The sequence below is a fragment of the Opisthocomus hoazin genome, chromosome 6 (genome assembly GCF_030867145.1).
Source record: "Opisthocomus hoazin isolate bOpiHoa1 chromosome 6, bOpiHoa1.hap1, whole genome shotgun sequence".
NCBI classification, from domain to species: Eukaryota; Metazoa; Chordata; class Aves; order Opisthocomiformes; family Opisthocomidae; genus Opisthocomus; species Opisthocomus hoazin.
In genome coordinates, this window is record NC_134419.1 from 42,055,732 (window position 1) to 42,079,411 (window position 23,680).

General features: G+C 39.7%; 1 protein-coding gene across 3 annotated transcripts in view; it reads left to right on the plus strand.

The window, feature by feature from the left end:
• The window catches only part of LRMDA (leucine rich melanocyte differentiation associated), a 690,069-nt gene that overhangs the window by 173,380 nt on the left and 493,009 nt on the right, over nucleotides 1-23,680 (plus strand). The gene's annotated exons all lie outside the window — the stretch shown is intronic.

Below are 23,680 nucleotides of genomic sequence, written 5' to 3' on the forward strand. Positions count from 1 at the left end.
ACTAGATCAGAGATGACTTTAAATTTGGGGGTCATCTTGTCCGTATGGAAATTATAAACCTTCAACGAATGCTAAACAGTTTGTTTGTGGTGATGAATACTGTGGAGTCTCTGTTACTACATGGAGCGCTGCAGCAGTTTTAAGCTGATACCGTGACTAAACAATATTGTGAGGTACTTGGGAATTATTCCTTGTGTAAAGCCATGTGATATGTTTCTGTATAAGTAGATGGATTCTCATTGTATTTTGGTTTTGTATGACGCTTGGAAAATCAATACGTTTTGCAGATTTTTGGCATTGGACTTGGGGTGCAATTGAACCGTCTTTTTATCAACACGAAAAGATCAGATTGACTGCTTTACTGGTGCTGGAGCAGTTCCTTTTTGCCTGAGGATGACTAGCTCTAACGCTGCCCTGCCGAGTATCTCTTGAGCACACATCTGAAGACAGACGATGCTTAGGGCTGTTCTGGGTGAGGGGACCACTGTGGCTTTTCTTGGTCAGTGCTGGAGCAGGTAGTGGAGACCACCCGAACAAATGCTTGCTTAAAGGTGCTTTCTTCTGCCAGCTTGAGTTTGGGATTCTTGAGGGATCTCTGGATTCTCCGTTGCTGCCTTCTGGAGGTGTGATGGCAAGGCAGGCAGATAAAGAAGGCCTTCGTTCACAGGCATTTGAAAACAAAAGCGCTTGTTCCTCTGAATGTTGCATGTGCATTTGTGGGATTATTTTTTCTTTCTAGGCATATCACTGTCTACGTGAACTTTATTCCTGAAATTTAGAAATTATCTCCCATTTAGAAATTAGCTCCGATCTGGAAAAAATGCATCCTCTGAACCCATCTGTGTTCTGGTTTCTGTGTATCTTACGAGCACTGGCATGTTTGCCAGGTTGCACGAGTGTTCCTCCTCACCCTCGCTGATAAAACCGCACTGGTGAAGGTGCTGGTGTCATTCCAGGAGTACGTTATCCCCTTTAGGGAACTGCTGACACATCGAGCCATCGAAAGTTCTTCAGGCAGCGTAAGGTGGGTTTCCGACTCTTTCAAGTGCAGCAAGGCCAAGAGCACCTTTCTTTCTGTATATTTTGGGTAGTGTTTGGAAGGTGGTGATCCTTACTAAACCCTGATCTGTTTTCACTCCTAGGTGCACAACCCTTTGTACAAAAGGACCGTGAGAAACGATAACGGAGACGGCCGTTTTCTGAAGGGCGTTATAAACTGTAAATGATAACTGACTCGATTTTGCAACACTTGGGGACTAACTGTTGAACCCAGGTAGTGAATAGGGGTATTTTAGCTTCTGGTATCTTTATACTACAGTCAGATACTTTTAAAAAAGAAATCCTGACACCTCATTAGCTTATTTGCTCTCAGGGACATGTGCTTAGATCGAGGAAACACCATGTCTCTTTAGCCTTCTAAAAGTGAAGGGGTTGGTAATGGAACTGTTTGCCACTAAGGCTGCTGAATGTATGGGGTTGATCTGGAGGCCTGAGGCTTTTGTCTTCTGGTAGCTGTTTTTCTGTATAACATCTTCCTTGTTTGGCTGTTAATGTACGTGCTTTTCCCTATTGAAAACAATTGTTTTTTAGGTTGTGTTTATGCACTGTGAGGATGAATGCATTTTTTTTTTTTTTAATTGGCTTGAATTTCAGCCTGATGTATCACCTCGTTAGCAGCTCGTGTTTTAGGAAATATCTAAAGACCTGTCTTGGGGGACACATAAATTCATTTTTCAGCCATCAATCTGCATTATTAACAGTCTCAAATAGGTCCATAAGTGAAGGTATTTATGAATTACACTTTGATTCAAATAAAACACTTCTTACTCTTCTGGCACAACTTAAGTGTAATAGGCGATATAATTTGTTATCTTCTGGTAACTCGCATAGGCGGAAGTGCGTTTGAAGAAGGATGGGTATTTTCACTAATGCTCTGTACTAAAGTCAAGCCCTTTTCCTTCCCTTCTCATCTTTTCCTCTTTCTCCCTACCCTCCCAGCCCTCCTTCCGCCTAAAATCCCACCTGTCCCTTGCGAAGGCTTTTTGGCATCTCTGCTAATGAGCTGATGCTGTCAAATTCATCTTTTTTTAAAGAGATTCAGAATCTGTTCTCCTGAGGTGAAATATCAGGGCTTTCAGCCTGTATTCTTCTTGTGAAATATAACCCAGATCCTTTGTGATGAAATAGGCACTTTAGAGGCACCTGGGCTTATCTTTCAGTTTTTCTGCTCATCTCTGTTATGCACAAAGGTCTTTTTCTAGGTGACATATCATGTTGTATTCCAAAGTACACTTTCTTTTAATTTACAACTTAATTTTCAACCTAATTCAGAAGATTGATACTATAATGCTATTTGCAGAAGTATTGAAATGTCAGTAAGTTTTATTGTAGTAATAAAGAGAATTCCATATATCACACACTCTATAGGGATCCTTGCTTTTTGCATAGATCTTCATAGCAACAACCAGTGGCTAAATGCTGGCAATCATTAATTTTTAAAGAAGACATGGTTATGATGAGTTGAGAAATTAAGACCATAGTGAAGAATGAACTTTAATTTTTGACACTTTTTGTTAGAGTCTAAGAAGAGACGGGGGGGGGAGGGGCCGTGAGGAAGGAAAAAAATGGCCCAAATCCCAGGTTCCTAATACTTAAAATGCTGTCTGCTCGTAAAAGATTTCAGTCAGGGAGAGGCCATCTTCGAGCTTCTCTTAACAAATGGGTATCAGTGGTCCATGAAATAATCAATGTCGATAATCCATCCTAGGGTCTGCCAATATGTTAATGGCTCTGCCGCATCGTTATTGCTACAAGGCCATAAATCATTTCCATACCAGAATGCTTAGCAGTGGAGGACTGAAACCCCTAGCCTGGAATAAAATGCTGTCTCTTAACAGTTAATGTCTAAACATTTTGCAGCTTTGTGCCTTGATTGTTTTCAGATGCTAAAAAAGTGAGTAGGACAGATTGTAAATCAATAAAACAATAAGACAAAGTGTTTTAATAATAGAAGAACTCGAAGTAAATCATAGTTCTGTGTTTATTATTGCTTTGGAGGTTATAAATAAATATTACTAACTGGTAAAGGTTTAGTTAACAAGGAAAAATAAGTCTGGTATTGATGTTTTGGGCATACGTTCCATTACGTTTTCACTCCAGAAGGTGAAGGAGATGTGGGTTAGCTTTATTATTTCTATTTTTAAAATAAGAGCTAAGAAATTCTCATATCTTGGAATTGTCATCCGGTAGGAAGGTCTTTTCTACTCTGCCCAGCAATGCATCAGTGATCTGGCTTTGCGTCCGGAGGACACCAGCATGCGGTCGCTGCTACGAGTGGCTGTGCTGAGCTGCTGACAATCACAAGGGGGTCTTATTTAGGAAACAGACTTGGATCAAACTGATCTGACTTAGGTTAGTTTATGTCAATTTGGGTCGCTATTAAAGGCGATGTAAAATGTGGTGGTAAGTCATTAACTCTGTATTGTATAGACACAGCTTATTTGTGCCGATTGCTGTCTCGCCTTCTTCAGCTGCGCGCTGGGCTGCGTTTGGTGGGCTGGTGACTGGTGAATAAACAGCAGTCCAGGGGTGAACGTGTCTGTGCACGCACCCTTCTTGCTTTTGCTTCTGCTCTGTCTTTGTGTTGAGACAAGGAATTACAGATGCCATTTCTGTTCCAGACATTAGTACTGTTTTATTTGCTCATTTTTAACCAATGAAAATGGAATGTAACATACAGTTGTTTAACTACAAATGTATTAATTATCACGAGTATGCTGAGTTTATATAGTATAATGTTAACGACTATCCACCAGGTGGTAAGCCTTTTTCTGTTGCAGGTAGAACTGGTATTTGTAAGCAAGCTCTTAATGATTTCAATGTATTTTTCCCTATTTTGAGCTGTGTGGACCCCAGCATCTCATTTCACACAGTACAAAGTTAGTCCCACGTACGTCTATATGCAGCGAACACTGTATCTTCACGTCAGGACAAGAATGAACTCAGAAAGGTGCATTTCTTTCGAGTATTGAAAGGAGCCTAACTCCTAAGACCTTAACGAGGCTGATGATTATTTTTGGTTAGTACTGTTTTTGTAATTTTTAATTTTGATACTTGTTGCTGATATTTCGTCTGAGGTAAAGGTTTTGAAGTTGGCATGTTGCGTGGTAATATTGATTCAACCAACCCGACGTGTTGGATTTACTTAATATATTGTTCAGGCTAAATACACCCCCTCGCTTCCCCCAACTTGGTTTAGAAGAATGCAGGGAAAGAAGGCTAATAACAGTGGAAATGACAAGCGAGCTCATGGCTTTATTTATTTCTTTTTAGAGCACTGACTTGCCTAGCATTAAGCAATTTCATACGGTCATAGTTTATTTTGGTGCTTAGGATGTAAGAGCAGGAAGGAGCTAGAAAAACAGTGTCTCAGTGTAGACAAAAAGACAATTAAAACTGATATGACTCTTAACAGAAGTGGCAACAGCAGCCAGGATGGAAGTAATTTATTCAAAAAATTGTCCAAATGCATAAACTGCGCTGATGTGCGGTACGGTGGCGGGACGGTGGAAAATGTGATAGTTGTTTCCGTTGTGTGCATTACTCAGGCAGGATGCCTTTGTGAAGTATGGGGGTTTGTTTAATGTTCTGACAACAATTTAGATCCTGTTATGGTTATTGCAGTGTAATGCAGTAGTAAAAATTGAACATGACACACCAGCAATTTATTATTTGTGTGTTTTTTAACCTTGAGTATCGGATTGTTTGTCCAAGCATATCCTTTGATTTGCTATGAAATTTATTGTTGATAAAAACAATCAGATTTCCATTAGAAGCAAAAAATTCATTTTTTTTGCCATGAACCATAGATTTAGAAAAAATTCAAGCTCGGCTGCAGGACTTATGACAGGTAGGCTTATGACATTATATGGTAATTCAGCATGAAAGAATAATTGTGACACTCTACTTGGTGCTGGAGTATAATCGTGCTGTGAGGTTCGATTCACTGAAAGGCCAAATTATCTTCAACTACATTAGTCTGACAACCTATAATGCTTTGCAGAGGCAATTTGTAGATGTTTCACAGAATGCCAGCAAACATGGCTTACCATTATGTTACCCATTAACAAATTTGTGTAGAGGAAAAAAAGTAACTTTTCCATTTTCTTGACTGTTTTCCAGCTCTGGCATACAATAAATGTGTGCTGGATAATAATAGTCTATGCTTTACTGTTTGGTGTTGGTTTTTAAACCTACAAGGGACATTGCAAGATAGATTAATTTTTTGAAGGGTACTGTTTCAGAAATATTTATATTTTTTTTACACTTGAACAGCAATGTCCTACCTTCTGTTGAAGGAATAACATGGAATCCAGATGAAGGTAAAAAGCGTGGCATATTTTTGCCAAATAAAGTAGACAGTAGTGAACAACTTGGAAATATTGTTATGTTATAGCTTAGAGGGACTTTGAGAGTGTATGTCTTTTTTCTCTCTTGATCAGGTGGGAGTTGTGGCCATTAGAAAATAGCGTGACCTTGACTGCCTTATGTGCACACTATCCAACTTTGCAATCCCAAACTTCTGAGCAGCCGTAGAAGGGAGTCTTTTGCTTGTTTGAGAATGGAATTTTTGTTTCCTTTTGAGTCCCAATATTTCCTAACTTCTCGATGAAGCTGATTACAGTTTGAGCGCTGCTGTACTACCAAAGAGTGGAACCAATACTCACTTGGCAGTGCAACACGTAGTGAAGTCAGGATGAAGATCAGTGTAAGGTCCAGCGTCTCATGATCTTCATCAGTACATGAGTTTTATACCATTGCGAAAGTGGATTATCCCTTTCAAGGCAGAAGTGCTGGAAGATTGTCTATGCATCAAAATTTGTTAGATAGTATTTTAGAATGCTTAGAGTTTGTCAGCCGTGTCTCGCAGTGGGAAGGATCCCCCAAACATGGGCTCTGCAGGTGATGTCGATGTACCTGAGGAGCCCTCGGACTGTGGTGTGGAACACTGACTGCTGTTTGGCTGCTTTACTGGTGAGCACATGGTCACTCTGTAACTTAGAGACCAATATCAATTAAAAACTACCTAAAGAAGATGATATGAATCTGCTTTGGTTAAACTCTGTGCTGAGTTGCTCTCTTGGTCTCTCCTGTTTGCCATCTTAAGACTGGCTACTGTAATGTCCTTGAGACACTCCAAATATTTGACTCATTTTATAGGTGAAAGTAGCTGGGTTTTCTTTTTTGGTGGATAAATGAGAAAGAAAAAACCCCTTGGTTGTTATTGCAGAAGAGTACCTAGCCAATGTTTAAACTGAGAAGAGGTAGGAGGGTTGGGTTGGTACCTTGTACCGCTGAAGTTAATGTCATTGTAAAATACCAACTGTCTGTGTGAGCAGCTCTGGAGAAGTATTTACTGAAGTCCACAAACTGATTTTCACCCTTTGTCATCCTTGAAGTAAAACACAACAATGCATCTACCTCCACTACCTGGAGATAATTCTGGAAACTAATTCGATAGTATTTGTTAATTGCCAACTGGGTTTTAGGACTGCTCATAATTAAGCTCCTGGAAGAATTTAACCATTGAACTCAGTGCTGACAACATTGTATGTCTTGTCTTGTGTGTGTGTCTTACTGAATCTGCTGGATGCTTATCTCCTTAGCTTTTTCGGTGAAGGAATTAATCCTGGAAAGCAATGGAAAGAATTGATGAGTCTTTGATTTCATTTTGGAGCAGTGTCAGACAATCATGTGTTTCGGAGTTTCCAAGAAGGTGACACGCTCTTTTCCTCTTGCTTGCAGTTAATAGCAAAGAGCCTTCAGCGCTGCAGTACCCGAAGGGAAGGGTTTGAGGGACTGTGCAGGGAGTGTGGATTGTTGTCATTCCGGTCACGGGGCACTGCATGAAATCACAGGCTCTGTGCTCAGCAGTGCTGCCACTTGAACGTAGCAGCCACTGTTACTCCTACGCTGCTTTTATGGTACATGTTGTAATGTTTTATTTGATGGTGGTAGTTCCCTTGGTGTGTGAGGTCTTGGGTTTTTTTTCGGGTACTAAGCCCTAAATCTTCTGGTCACGCAGTGGAAGAAGTCAGGTGAATTTACAAAATTCAGCCCATTAGAAAATTTTTGACAGAAAAGTGGGGCTTGGTCGGAAGATCAGCCCATATGAAGATCTGGTCATTTTCATAGAGACTGATTGAAACACTTTTAAAATTAAGTGTACATTTTAGGCAACTTCAGTCTTTGATATTACAGGCTGCTGACTGCAATCCAACAGTTGTAAGGAAAAAGAAAACAATCTTCATTCAAATACTGTGTTGGGCAAACTTGCTAATGGAGGCATATGAGTAAATTTTGTTTTCCTTAAGAAGAAAAGGCACGTAAGCCTCCCTTCACTGAAAACTCGCCTGCCAGAGCAGGCGATACTGGTTATATGGAGTCCGTGACTGCGTGTAAAACGAAGTTGTCTGCATCCCTAGTCTAAATCCTCCACGGAGTTTCTTCTCGTGCTCACAAGAAATGCATATAAGCATGAGCTGAGGCTGTACAGGAAAGCACCAAGGAACCCAGAACTTGTGCACCTCCAGCAAGAACTTTCCTGCCCTTGCAGTCAGGACAGGGTCTCTTCGATGCAGTATCTGCCCTGCAATGAAAGAAGACTCCCAAGGTTTTTATTACAGAGTGAATAATTTTCTGTCCGTGCTGCAGGACGGCGTTAAACAACAAACAGCAAGTGTCTTGGTGCGTGACAAAGCAAATAAAAACGACAGTAATCTTCCAGCAGTTTTTTTTTGTATGGTTCCTTGGTTAAAGCAAAATATCCCATTGTGTCAGTGTGTTGGGTCCCTGGATGCCTACAAGAGTGACTCTGCTAAAAGAGGAGGTATTGGCCCCAAAGTAGAGGAAGTTGCTTTTCATTTTTATGGGAAAGACTTGAAGGAAAGAAAGGAACATCAGGTAAGAGGGGCATTGAATAGTTTTATAATTGGAAGAGGCTTTTACAAAGGGGAAAAAAAAAAGCATATCAAGTAACATTATTTTGCAGACTATAGAGTCCCAGTTGTACAGTTGAGGACATGCTGCAGCGTTAATGTTTACGCATAATGCTTTCCAAGTAAGTTAGGCTGAACTGCCACTGACTTACTTAACGTTTATAGGTCAACCACCTGCAGAAAGGGCATGTAGGTAGATTATTGTTGACTTTATGGTAGTGGAAGGTAGCTAATCAGTGAGCATGCTGGGAAATAACTTGTTATGCCTGGGTAGCTCTAACACCAGGCCCTGCGATGTCTTATGGGCACAAGGTAACAGAGTCATTTCTCATGGCTGCGGCCCTTGCTGAGAGGGGAGGTGGCGTGTGGTGGGGATAACAGGCTTAAAAAAGGGGAGGGGGATGGCCACAAGATTTCAGAAGTAGATTACAAGTGAAAAATCAAATAACTTAATCATCCTTTGCCAAACATACCATAGCATTTGTAGTGAAGTTGTTGATTCAATAAGCAAATTTACTGCCTGTGTATTAGGAGCATGGAGCATTCACGTTCTGGCTGCTGCGTGCTTTGCAGGGCTATTCGCTAGACCTTGGTGAGATATCTGTTCTTGTCTGTACTGACACAAATATTTTTTTTCTTCGATCGTGAAACATAGAAGAACTCTATATATTTTTTAATTTTGTAGCAAAGTGTTTAAAGACTAATCATTTTCCTGCTTTACTCCTGTTTTTTCCCTATTACTTGTCTCCGCAGAGGTACAGGTACTCCCTTGTGTGCCAATTGACAACTTTTACCTTTTAAAGTTCACAGTAAAAGTCATAGACTGGAATGCATAATGAATCAATTTGCTTAATTTGGTTTGAGCCCTTGGGTTGTAGCGCAGGCATCGTTGCTAGTATTCACGTAGCTATCTTGATCCTGATGTTCCTCTTACGAGAGCTGGCAAAAAACCCAGATGCTTTGTTTATTTAAGAACAGAGCCCCCAGCTGAAGTTTAGAACATCCAAATGCATCCATCCCCATTGAGTCCTGTATACTGGACCTACGTAGGATTCATCTCTCACAGATGCTGGTATCTAGAAACCTTTGTTAATGTGGGTCGTTAATTACAGCTCTTTCCCCTCCGCTGTTCTCCACCTTTCAGAGGTTTGCATGTATGGCCATGTGTTACCCATGAATACACACAGCACACACACAAAGTAAACTTAAATGTATTTCAAAGGTTTTGTGTCTCAGGTACATCTGAAGGCATGAGATATTCGTTTCAGCTTTTCATCTCTTCAGCCATGTTCACACACAGTAGTTTGTGCATACATCTGTACATATGTGTGCTAATAAATATAGTATATTCTTTTATAGCAGAAAATGCTTTTTCAGCATAACGGTAGAGGAAAAACATAAGAGGATTGCAATGATCTATTTACATATCAAAGAGTGGTAAACTGTAGGAGATAGACTCTTCACAGTTAGTTTCTTTCATGTTTGTATGGTATTGACTTTGAAAAAAGATACTCGGATCGGTAGTGTGAAGCAGTATAATTGAGATTTTTTTTCAAAATTCTAACATTTTCTACCTGATAGTGTCACATTATCAAAAACATTGTGATATTTTAGCGAACAAATTTGTTTCCTAGAATTTCAGATTCTTGTTTTTACCCTGGAGATGAACGCATAGAGTCCTCTGCGGTGATGAAATGTGAGTGTATAACTTTTCAAGTGTCAAACTGCAAAAAGCAAAAGAAGTGGGTAGGTCAGATGTAAAATGACTGACATGGAAGGTAGAGGACATCCCGACAGCTGTGGGATTGCTGATAGTGGGATATGACCGCAGCTGTAAGTTCAACTGAACAATATTATTGAATAAAATTGTGGTAAGACCACTAAGTGCAACTCCTGGTAAGGCCCCAAATGTTTTAGGATACTTTAATCAGCAAGCGCCTTGAAATACAGTTCTGAGGTTAATATTATTCTCTATTACAATGTATGTTTGTTTTTCCCCAAGAGAAGAACCAGGTACTTATAAGCAGTAATAAAAACAATCTAGTTAGGAGCGAAGTCCTCTCTTTATAGTACTGTTGCTATTTGAATTTTTTTTTTGTGTGTTAACCAGAACAGTGTGTGTTATCTAGTTGTTTGAATAAATATGAATATAGCTTCAACCTTTTTTCTTTTTTTAAGCAAAGACATGCGAAATGACTAATTTCTTATTTTCTACGCGAGCTTCATACTTGTTAGAGTTAAAACTGGTTGGATTTGAATTGGAAGTCTATGAAAGCTGCATTTTGATTTGTGCACTCATTTGTTAAATAAATCTACCTTAAAATGCTGGATGTGTAACAAATAAAGGTAGGTTTATCAAATTATGTCAGTATGCTTTTTGTGAAAAAACAGCCTCGAAAAAGTAATGTTACCTGTAGCGGTGAACTGCATTCAGTAGGTTTTAGTCGCTGTTCCTTCAGACTGCAAAAGTAGTGGGTCTCACCATTTCAGATTTCATTTGTTGGTGAAATGAGTGAGAGAAATCAGCCTGCTTTTCCAGTTACCGTTGATTCTTTCTAAAGTTTGAGCTGCTCGTTGATCAGAAAGTACCCAACAGCTTCTTGGGTCTGGTCAAACGGAAGTATTTCTGTCATCGTGTAGTGGTCTATCAAAAGCTGTTTTGGCTTTCTAACAAGTTCTACTTCCAGGTGCTAGGCTAGTGGCTTCCTCCACTCAACTTGTTTGACTCAAGGGATTGAGTAGTAAATAAATTGTTTAAATTTTAGATTTGTTAAAATTCAATTTATTATGAGATTGTAGTAAAAATCAAGATCTTGTAATAATTAAGGCAGTAATTTAAATTTCTTTAAGTTTTAAACAGATTTTCTTAAGAAAGAAAAACAAAGCAGGTAAATGAGAATTTCTTTTTTTTTTCTTTCCTGTGGGTAGGGGGAGGGCAGGCTGTGTTTATGTACTAATTTTCCATGTACTCTGATGGGACTGCCACGTTAGAAGCTACCGATGTTGCAGCAGAGCACGTTGGTGCTTCTGTTGACAGCCTTTCCAAGCATGTGTTTGTAGATTTGCATTAGCAGGGCACAGTAGCCCTGGAAATAAGAATGCTATCCGAGCAGGGATATCTGTGTGGAAGATGGAAGTGTGAGGCCAGTCATTCCCAAAACACGTATTAAGTGTCACGTAGTGATTTTATTTAGAATACTTGGAAACTGGTAAGGTAAGCCCTAGTGACCTCGCTTAACTTGCTCAGGTTGTTGGCTACTGCTTTTTTATTATGGCTGTTTCTAAATAAAGACTGTACCCTCATGTGGTTACACTGGTAAGCTGGGCTACCCAAAGGCATGGTGCCTACCTTTTTTTGTTTTGTTTTTAATTTCTGTCTTGGATATGAATAAGAATTTTTGTGCTTATTTTTAGTTTTCCTTTTGGTCACGTAAAAGGTTGATTTGTGACTTGGCTGAGAGGGGAAACAAAAACCAAGCCTAAAATACTGACCTCTGTTCATGCTAATCTATATTTTTAACTGTTATTTCTGAGAGAGTGGTTTGTTTACAGTGACAGCTTGTTACTTATGGTAGCTGCTGCCAGCTTCTGAAGTAATCTGATAACGTCAAATTGTGAAGGGAAGCTATAGGCTTTGCCTTGAATGACTTGCTATAAATCATGTTCATAGCTGGTGTGTATAAGGATGCTTGGGTTGATACTGATAGAAATACAAATCAAATACAACATATGGTAACCCAGTTCAGAGCCAGAGATTCTGGATTAAGCCTATTGGGTTCATATTTTTAAATCAAATGAATCGGGCATCCCTGCTTGTATATCAAAACTTCAAAACTGGGAATGCTGCACCGAGTTAAAGGCCAAAAAACAAAGAGGGGAATATACAGAAAAGAGTTAACGCTGAATGACAGGCAGGTTTGAAGGTTCAGGGTAAAAGAAACCTGTGAGAAGTAATGGACAAAGCTGCCTGGAGAGCTCATCAACAGTCAAACAAAGTGACGGCCAAGAAGCGAGTTCAAAGTCGCCAACACGGCGGCGTGTTACGGCTTCCATGGAGACAAGTGTCAGCGCAGAGTAAAAGCTGCGCCGACGTTCTCATCTGGCTGGTGCAGCTTTCGTACCCGCAGCTAATAATAAAATTATCTATGTGGTTTTCGGTTTTGTGAGGTGTAAATTTGTTTGATTTATGCGCTTCCTGAAGAGGAGAAAAAGAGAGCGAACGTCTCGAAGAGCGTGTAGTCATTAGGCGTGTAGTAAAGGCAAAAGTCGTATTATATTGAATAAACCCCGTTTTAATTGCAGTAGTTGCGCTAACAGTGTGACATCTTCTGTGATAGCCAAAGTGAAAGCCACCAAGTGCCGTACGTCACGTGAGGAATTCATATCTGGAACCTCCTTTTTTCCCCACCTCTTACACCATGAAGCTTCTCTCCTGCCTTCAACTTAGAGTGTGAAAACAAGATTTTCTATTGTTTGGATACACGTAATTTATTTTAGAAAAGCAGGCTGCTTGAGGTGTTCAGGAAGACTGTTGTCTGCAGACAGGACTGAGAAGTCCACATTTCTGAAGTAGGTCTAGTGAGAAGGAGAAGCCGCCTTCGCAGTTCACGGATTCTGTGTTTATGAACACTGCTTATGGGGGACAAGGGGCTTGGTGCTGGCCCTTCGTTACGTTTCCTATTTGGCTTCGCCTAACTGAAAAATACCGAATTCCTTGTTGCTATTTGATGTATCTCCTATTCAATTGCCGTAACTCAGACTCGGTGTGAGAAATACTGCTTTTTTCTTTCAAGGCTACCGATGTCTTGGACAGCGGCGAAGCTATCCTGTCATTTGTTCTCCCCTGTTTCCTCGTGCCCAATTTCTGGCTTTCTGCCTCAAGCTCTCCCTTCCCCTCCCTGCCAGGTGCTTGTCCCTGTGTCCAGGTATGAAATAACCTGGTGTTTCTTCCAGTGTGATCCTTAAGTGCCTAATCAGCAACAGATGCAAATTTTGCAGATATCCTTATTTTTTGTTACAGAAATTAATGAACAGATCCTCTCTTTGTTTGAAGATAAATAATAATGCCATATTTTGTTAGAGGTAGCGGTATTTGGTGATTAATACCATGGTCTTTTATATCTCCTGATAAACCAGGTAAAATAAAATTACTTTCTGACTACCAGGTAAAACTTAAGTGCTACTGGCACTGACAAACTGCGAAAGGAAGGGAGAGAGAAGTCCCCTGTGAGAAGACGAGTTTATTATCCAGATAAGATTTCCATAATAAGGGATAGTGATTATGGGGAAAGGCTGAAACTCCATTAACTGAAACAAATTACTGTGACAAAGCCAGAGGGAGTACTTTGCCAAACTTACTACTTCTTTCCTAATATTCAGACGTCTGTTGGTGCGCAGTGACCGGCATATGGACCTAGGAGCCAGGTTTCCGGCTCTTCCACGCCCCGCTGCTGACGCAGCTCCGGTTCTATAGAGGAGGCGAGTCCATTTATCTGGGCGTGTGGAGGATGTACCTTGCTTAAAGTATCGGTGAGGCACTGGGCGTCTTCCCTACAGAAACAAGTCCCCCCTCTACCGCTGCCGTTTCTGTGTTCAGTGAATCTTAATTGTCAGAGAAATGCGAGTATGAAATATATAAGCTCCGAGGAAACGCGATGAACTTTGCATTTATCTGACCGTCATGACGTATCATTCTGACTAGAATTTAGATTTCTTGCTTTGGCTAAAAAAGAAGGCTGAAACGCTGATTCCATTTCTGCACGTATGGTTATGTGTGCGCAGCTCTTTCCAGAAACGACTCGCGAACACGCACAGAACTATGGTGGTGGTTCTCCGGTTGCTCTGTGTGTGTATATATATGCAATACATTTAAAAGGCGCCTATGGCTCTCCAACTTGTGTTATTTGTGTAAAATACAGTATAAGAAGTTATTTAAATACAAATGTTGTCATCTTTGTACTAATTTTTGTGTAAAAACTAATACTGTAGTTAAGGCTTTTGTGTAAAAGCTGTTAGAGTTTGCTGTTATAGCTTTGGTAAGAACAGCAGGCAAGACTATAAGCTTTAATTTATGTTGTGCTTTGGACATTTTTCAGAAACTATTTACCCATTACCTCTTAGGTCAGTGGCCTAATAATGCAACAAAGCACTTTTTGAAATTGCAGATAATTTTCGGTGCTCAGATCTCTGTGTAGTATTGATGGGGAGGAAAGCTGATTAGGATCTGGGGAATTGTGCTTGATGGGAACAATCTGGAAGGAGTGAAAAATTATTAAACACACACAGCGGGAGTTGTAGGATTTACCATTGTCGTGCAGTGCTATTAATTCTCATTGCATCGTTCAGCAGCTTGATTGCACACTGTGAATACTGTTTATTGGAGAACGGGTACAATTTTGTTGCAGTTGTTGTAATGTAATACTAAATGCTAATTAGGCTTCTAACAATAATTAGAACCTCTTGCTAGCTTTAGAAATAGAAACACTCAATTGAATTTACAGAAACAAAGACCTTTAAGCGATGCCAGGAACAGTATCTGTAGAAGCAGCATCAAGTTTGTTAAGTTGTGGGTTTTTTTGTTTGCATGGGGGTTTTTGGTGGTTGTATTTTTTTCTCTTTTTTTCCCCTGGTTTATACATTTCATTTACAGAATGGTAAACATGTATTTTTATGGTGAACATAATGAGCTCATTATGTTCTCAATAAGGTTATTTTCTTAATGAAAGGGTAGAAAAAACAAATAAATATTAGAAGGACAACTGCAGATAAATATGACACGAAAAAAGGTGAAGACAGTTGTTGAGTGGCTGGTATTACGAAGTATAATGCACTATTTCATTTAACTATTTTGTAATATGAAAAGGAAATAACGAAACCCGAATCCATCAAAAGCTACTTCTTCCCAGCCTCCCCCTGAAAGTTAGGCACCAATTTTTTTGCTGAATTACTTTAAAGCGCTATGTAATTATTTTCAAATCTGACAATAAAGATTAGCTGTAGTTCTGGGTAATTTAGTACTTTGCAATATAAATGTTCTTTACATTTTGGAGGTACATGTAAATTTTTTTTTTTTTGGTGGGTGTTTTCTTGGAATCAGTAGTATGTCAGGGTGTTAACAAATGCAATTGATGGGCAAAATATATGGCATACACATTTTCATCTTGTTTGCTGAGAAGCTGGTTGTTATTACATATCCATATATTCATAAGGCTAAATGTACGGAAGATAAAGGCCTTTAACCAGCATCACTGCTTATAAAAAAAAAAAAAAATTCAGAGCTTGGATTCCTGTTTCGAGAACCTCTTTTGTATTAGTGAAAACAGAACCTGGGGTTCTTCTTCCAAGCTTCCTTTTAAAGGCTTTATGTAGACATACTGGGTTTGGGTTTAAAAAACTGTCTCTCTTCAGCCTACTCTGAATAGGAAAATCGGGAGCCTTTGAAAAAGCAGCGGGAATGATTTTATCACGGAAATACCAGAAGAATCTTCCATCCAGTGCTGCTCGCGTACACCGATGCCCAGCCGTACTGGAAGCAGTTCACTCTCCAGTACAGAGGCTCTAGTTATATTGAGGGTTTTTGCCACGTTTGTGGCAGTTGTTACACTTCCTTCTGTTCCTTGGTTAATATTTCATCATAGTATATAACCCAAATCACAGGGCCTTCCTACTTTCGTTGTCTTGCTGGTCTTCCCTAGACTTCCATCCTTGTAAATTTGTCTGGTGCTGCTGATGATGGTAAGAAGCTTTCCTAGAGAGTATGGCGCACCTTGTCCATCAGTTTGGGGGTTTCTTAGGGAGGTTTAGCTAATAAAGTGAAGCTTCCCAAAACTTTTTGAGAATGGAAAGAGCACTCAAAAGCAAACCTGTTGCTTGTTAGTGAAGTGCCTTCAGCATTTGCATGCTCCTTTTGAATTTATGGGTACATTTTCACCCTGTGACTTGCCCTCGCCCCCAAGCCATGTATAAGCATTGTGTAGTGCAAGGTAGTTGTGTTTTTTTTAAAAATAAAACATCCGATCCCAGCTTTATTGATTGTGTGTTGCACTAAATAAATAATCAGTGGTTGGTACTTTGTCACAAATGATTATAATGAATGCTAGGAGTTATGGTTATTTACCTGTACAATTTTGGCCCCAGTTCCAGGTCATAAATTCTGTACTGCAAATTGTGACAATGTCTGTCTGCAGAAATTTGAACCTTCGCAAAGGAGATTTTCTTAAACATGCCTTCTTTATGACATCTTACTGTCTTTTGAGTGGCCTGTGTTTTTCTTTAAGGGTTCAGCAATCACCTGGAAAAGATTTAACTCGAGCAAGATGGATTATTCTGTTGAATTTTCCATTAGCAGTTTTCCTTGCGCAAGTCAATGTCACCTGCAAAGAGAAGGTTTGCTGGGACAGGACACCCTGCTGACTGGCAAGTTTTGCTCTTCTCCACAAACACTGACCATTACCGTCCCATTGTGTTGTATGTGTGTTCGTGCTCTGGAGGCAGCCGTGGTCGGTGCGGTCTGGCTGATGTGTTCTGTGCTTTTCTGGTGTTGACTCGCGTGTAGCCCACTGTACGGACTGTGACAAACTGCCGCTGTGTGACCTGGTAGTCTTGGGTCAGAGCGAGAGAAATTGGTGTTGTACTAAGATGTATGTTAATACATATATTATTTATATAGGCATTAGTGAATGCTGTTGTTGTCTCAGCACAAATCAAGGTCCAGGCCATGGCCTTGGGGCTTTCAGGGGCTCGCTTTATCATGTGTTGTGATTTTTTTTTTCCCCCCCTTTTTTTTTTTCTGCTGCTTATGAATAATTAAAAACTTAAATTACTTGCCATGTTCGAAATTCGTAAGCTGGGGAAAATAGCTACATGAAAATTAATTTTCAGTTCTGTGAGACTGACGGGAAATCAATTAATCTTGATGTATTATTTTATGCAGAACAGGGTGCGGGAACCAGCAGAGAGAATGGCTACAGCTGTTCTTGTTGGTCGGGCCATATATTATTGTTGGCGGGTTTGACAGCTTCTGAAGGAAATGGCTGAAGGGTATCAGGCAGGTGAATCAACTGTAAAAATTTATTGGAGGATACAAACTGTTTCCAGGGGACTGATATAAAACTCACACTTGAGAACTGAAGTATTGAATGTTTTTGTGACTGAAGCAGCTTGTTGTCAATATTTATAGCTTTTCTCTTTGTTACATGTCCTATTTGTTTGATTAACTAGTCAGATGTTAGTGTCTGTTTGTAATTTATTTGTTGTGCCTTCTGTAGCATTTTTGATACATAAAGATTTACCACTAGGTAAATAAAGCAGCTCGTGCAATGCGATATGCTAAATAAAATGACAGAGCTGTTTACAGCGTGTTACAAGTTTTATAACTTGCTAGGTAGATCAGTAACTTTTGTTTACCAGTGTCACTGTTCAGCTGAAACATGTCGCAATGCATTAAGTGCTATGGGGTAAACAGGTCTCCTTTTAAATAATTGGAGATTATAATCAATATGTACCTTAACGGTAAATCATTTAAGAGAGTCTAGAAAGCCCTTCATGCAAACCCATCCATAATGCAAACATTTCCAAAATAAAATACCTCCATGCTCTTTAGAATGAGCTTTACATTTGCCATCCTTTCCAGTGTATCAGCAGCAGTGCTCTTTGTGAATAATAAAAGGGAGAAGCAGTAAAGTAGCCGCTAACAAGCTGTGTGTTAAACGTTGGTCCCGGTCTGGATGCGCCGGGTCCGAGGTCCTGGAGCAAATCTGAGCCTCGTAACAGCCCGCATGTCGTGATTCTGAACCGTGAGAGGAGGAGGCTGAGTCTCCCTGGCATCGCTCGCTGGGGTGGGAGCTGCCTGCTCCGAATTCTCCTCGGAGTGCAGCAGGTCAAAGTGGTTAGCTGAGCTGAGAGCACGGCTGCAGCGCTGGCGAGGCTGCGGAGTGGGATCTCTGCACCACTTGTAGGCTGGGAGAGAGAGATCAGCTCCCACCTATCGCCCACCAAAGCTTCCTCCTCTCCGATGCTCTGACACGGGAGGGTGTAGCTACACACGGTTGAAATGGTGCGTAGTGGAAGATCTAGACTTGCCGTGAAAGCCAAGTATTCCTGATGGCAAAAGGAGTAAGAGATGATATACATACTGATGATACATATTACTAGAACCTGTACGTAATCATAAAGAGCATGTGTCCTGCAGGTTGTTTTCTATATCTCCTTCCACAACAGAGAGGCTACAGCAAGAAATGTGAAGCCGTAAGTCATGCGAAGCTGATGTGGCAATGGAAGCAGAGGGAGATTTGGATTTTCGTGGGGATAATGAGCGTGTGTGCAATGCGGAGACTATCAGTGGTGCCTTCTCTCATCTGTTCTCTCTTCAAGTTACTGGGGGTTTTTGATCTTCAGCATAGATAGTGTATCGCGTTCTTTTAATCATCATCTCCGGTATTTGTGCTATTATTAAAAGATCCTTTCTTTGCTTTTTCCCGATGAGCTATGCGCATTGGAGGATTTGTTATGCAGATGTAAGGATTAGGTCGTTGTGCACCCTACGGTGCTGAACCTGCACTAAAATCCACTGCCAGAATTCCTGCATCCGCAAGTGTCGTGGGCTTCTGGCTTACAGGTTTCCATGGAGGTGTCCAATCCCGTAGTGGAGCTCTTTGTGCTAGAAGTCTACAGCAAAGATTCAAGCCTTATCATGTGGTCAAAAAACTCAAAGCTCTGAGTAGATCTTTCAAGATACAATGTTTTTTTGAATTACCAGCAATAAGAAACATCCAGGCCATTAAGTTGTAGATGGGGGGGGAGTAGGAAAATGAAGTAGAAGGAAATAAGAGCTGGTAGATTCTGACCCTGTTCTGGAAATATGCTGAACCCTTAAGACCTAATTAGAAGTGGCGTTTCCCTAGGTTAAAGTAATGGGTGAATATAACAAGATCCAAATATTGGGGGAAGGAAAAGAAGCTTTCAAAAATTTACAAATATTCTAAAGATTAATATTATGTGATTTTTGGAATAACTTAACCGTTTAACTAAGGTGAACTTTACATGTCCTTCCTGAATTAAAAAGCTATAAAGAAAACTGAAGTTTAAAGTAATTGTTAATGAAAGCTGGCCAGCGTGACCTCCGGAAAATATGAGCATTTGTTGGTCCAGCTTTCACAGATGTTAAACATTTGGTGATGTTACTTGGGGCTGCTTGAACCACATTAAAGTCCAGCCACTAGAGTGCTGAAACAGTTGGGCACTATAATAAAATATACATAAAAAGAAATGGTGAGACATTAGGTGTTGTTTGGTGATGACATTTAGGAAATTACAATTTTTCCATACATTGTATTCACATCTACACAAGTTGTTTAGGTATTTAAAGTAAAAGCGGTATATATATCGTTTGTAATTGCTACTACAGTTCTGGCAGGTGCACATAATTTAACAATATGTCAAATATGACAAATTATTGTTGAGTTACAATATAGCCTTAATAAGAGCACATCTGTTCCCGCTATGCAGTATAGAGGATGCCTGATTTAAAGAGTTTACTTACTGATGTTGTATTGTTGTTTAAATATTTAACAGGATCTTAGACACGAATCATAAAAAATGCACAGTAGTGTATAAAAATGAAGAATCTTACAGTAATGTTTTTGCTGCTGTTAAATCTATTTTCAACCCATCAGGAAAGGTTCCTGCATTCTTTAAGTTGTCACCTGCACACGTGCGTATCGTGTATGTCCATGCAGAGAAGGAGCTAGGAACAAAGCCCAGCGTATCATGGAAGCACTGGCACGCTCGGGGTAAGATACGGGCACTGTTAAACAGCGCGCAGGAGTCTTACGGTAGCGCTTGGGCTGAAAAGTGGAAGTTACTATGCCCCTTTCAACCTCTAGGCAAACAGAAATAAGTGGAGCATGCACTTTGGGTGGAACTGGTTAGAATTACAGGAAAGCATCCTGGCACCTGAATGACTTTTTTTTACTCAAAATTCTCTGGTGCAGTCTCATGTCTACAGGTGAGCACAGAAGTATTGGCTCTGGTGTTGCTGATCAAGATCCCAAGAACAATTCAATTTTATTCTATTTTTTCACATATCTTTTTTTCCTGGAGCATTTAACTGTCGGTCTGGCAAAGGGGGAATTTTTTCGTGCTGCTTTTTAAGCCAAAATGATGGCTAGTTGCTTTATCTGGTTTTGGTAAAGCTTTATCTGTTTTCTCTGGGCATAGCCATACTGCATAGCGTTAAGGATGGCAAAGCAACCAGAGTTTGCTGAGGGGACAAAGCTGCCTTGGGGTGATAGTGGAGGATTTCTATTTCTTTATATTCCTTCAGCAGAATGGGACATTGTGGGCATCGTTTTTTGCTTTGTTCGTTGAAGGGGAAGGATAAAACTGACATTTGCTGCTTGCTTTTTAAAGGGGGTGTATCATACCGGTGGTGGTGATAAAAATAAGAGGGTTTGACGTGTCTGTCTTCTACTGCTTTTGTTACAACCATTTAGTTCTAAAAGAGTCAAATTCTCCTTAGTCGGAATCCTAATTTGGTATTAGTTTATTACCATAGTTATGATATATTTTACTGTAGAGTAGTGAACCAATTGAGGTAGCAGCTGTGAAGGTGGGATACCTTGTCTAAGTGCAAATCATTGGGAGAAGTTTTCATATGTAAAATTTGAATGTTGATTTGCTTATGCCTGAGTAGAAATCCACACCAAACTGAAAAGACAATGTTTCGGGTCTTTGCGTGCGTGTATGATTAGTTGCTAAGCAGCATCACGCTGGGGCTGAGGCCGAGTCCATCTGGGTTCTCGTTCTGTCTCTGGCAGTGCCAACAAGATGCTATTTAGGAGGAACAGGCAGGTTTGGCCACCTACTCTGGTCCAGCTCCCCAGCATCCTTGTATTAAGGATGTTAGGGCATACATCCCTCTGCAGATCCAGTTATTGATCTGCTGGCCGTGAACGTGTAGAATTCCATTTGTATTTGCTGGTACCATCTGCGTTCACAGCCTCCTGCAGCGGAAAGCTCCAGAAGTTCACTAGTCAGGTTTAAATTGTACTTTATTCATTTTAAATTGATCTCCTACCAATTTCACTGAGTATCCCGAAGTTCCGGGGTTGTGGGCTTTGGTGAAGAACTGTTCTGCCTTCAGCTCATCTGGCTCACCCAGGGAAGTGGTTGGCTGATGTGAGGAGAGCTGGGGCTATTTGCATAGCACGGACAAATCTGCATTTCTCTCCTCTGCGTTTGCGTGCTCTCACGCTTGCTCTGGTGCACTGTTTCCCATTTTATTTGTAAACTCGAGCTATAGAGAAATAAAGCTGCTCTTAAAGCAGTTCATCTGAAAAAGCCATTAAAACATCCTGTGGGAGAGGACAGAGTCAGAAATGAGATGTAACCTATGGTAGGGAAAACCTAGAGAACCCCTTGATTAAAATGCAGTTGTTTTAAACACTAGACTGAGCTTGCCTAGGTGTATAGGATGTAGAGAATAATCTGTTTCTTCAGTTGCTTTGGAATTTTTTTTTTTAATTTATTTTTCCCAGCATTTAGAGATGAGACACATTAGTGCTTGGTGTTATTGCTGCGAGCCTTCTGCTGCCTTGAACGTGCTTGCCTAAAAGAAGTATAGCTTCCTGCCAGGAGATGGAAATTAGGTTTGTAAGGAAATATTTTTTTTGCTGATCACCCTGTGTTTATAATATTTTCCATGAAATTTCTAAGAAGTGTTTTTCCTTAATAAAAGGTAAAAAATACTTTTGGTATTGTTTAGCGAGTTCTTAAACTCTGTTGACAGTAAAATCACTTGGGGCATTACTAGCTGCCAAAATCAAGTGGTTTTCTAGTCACATAGTAGGCCAGTTGTTGAAGGTCCTAAATGACAGGGAAGATATATTTCCAATAATTATGATAAGTATTTTAGAAATCACTAAGGAGAAGATGGTTATGCTTGCTTGTGCTACTGATATACAGCGTTTCTCATTTCTTGACAAATTGCAGTATTTTAAATATTCACTCCTGGAATGTGGTTGTTAATTGTTTGAAGAATTTTATCTCATTTTTTTTGTGTGTTGCTCTGAAGAGTTTCAGTGAACATAAACCACTGCTTGCTTCTCTCAGGGGCCTGGTATCTCATAACTGTATGCCCTTCATGCTTTATTATGCAATTTAGTTTTTCATGTCTTTCATTTGTTAGCAGTAAAATGACTTTGGAAAAAAACTGTTTGATTAAGAGGCTAAAATCACTATTAGGATTAAAATTATAGTTAATTCAAGTGAGTTTCCTGTTTGTGTAAAATAGATTTAGTTATGGTGTTACTTGAGTAAATTTTTGATATTTAAAGGAAGCTCCTCTGTTTTTCCCAAAGCATCACAACCTTCAGAATAGCTAGCTGAGATTTATTTGCTGTTTGGTAGCTTTTTTTGGGATCACCCCTTCATTTAGGCATGACCTTAGAGAAATTTTCCCTGGGAGAAATCAGGTAATACATTCTGTAAGGGTTCAGCAGAATTTTTCACCAGATGATATATCCATTTGCTTATTCTTTCAGAGTTAATAGTTTTGAAGATTTGATATATAAATTTAGAGCAATGCTTCAGTGGTTTGATTAAATATCTGCTTTGTATATCAGTTTATACTTTTATCAGATAAGCGTTGCTGTTAGAAGCTTCTTTTAAGCTTTGCTTTGCTAATGGAGGCAGCCTGACCTTTCTGATGCTGAAAATCGTAGTATTTGTAATATTCCTAAACACACAAAGCAGGAATTTCACTACGAAAAGTCTATTAAAATTTGCTGAAAACCTTGTATGGAAAACAAATGAATAATAGGAACAGGCTCAAACACATGCGAAGTAAAATTAACTAAAAATGTCATAGTTGATTGGTGGTTGTTTTTTTCTTACTTTAACTGCAAGTTAATATAAGCAGTTTTAGATTCTCCCTTTAGTCATTGATTTTATAAGTTGAAATGACATTTTTCTGTAACTATTTTGGGTTTTGTCAAGCAGCAAACCTCTAATCCCAGCGTTTATCCATGTTAGATACTTTCAACATTTAAAAAACTTTCTGTATCCTTCTATGGCTGAGGAATTACAGGGCATGGTAATAATTGCTAAGATAGATAGATAGTTTATTTTTCAAAAGCCAACACAACATGAAATACAAATAAGGCTTTAACTGCCCTAATTGGATTGAATTGGAGCTTTTTTAATTTTTCAGGACTGAGATTAATATCCTAAAATATTAGTAAATAAATCCTGTGTTCTTTAAGGCATTGCAAGTGTAGTTTTAGTTGCAATACCTAGAGAAGTGGTCTATGAGTTTATTTTTATAAGGATTGTCCTAGGAGCGGTAAAACCTATGCATTGTTGACATAGCAAAATTGCTATGACGTGGAAAAACAATATCCGACTGCATCACCTGCTTGAAGATTGGAATACTTGAGAGAACAGCAGACATGGGCAATGGGCTACAGAAAACCTGAATTTGGGAATGTACTTTATATTTAGAAGAGGAGATGAGATGCCTTGAAGTTACAGTATCCAAAGCTGATGTAGTATTGCAACATTAGTACATTTGTTTGAAAGGCCATGCTACTTATAACACCATAGGTATCAATCCAAAGCACTAAGCAAGTTCCTATGACTTAAATTCATGCCTTAAAGAAACAAAAAAGTTTCCTGTTTTTCCTGCA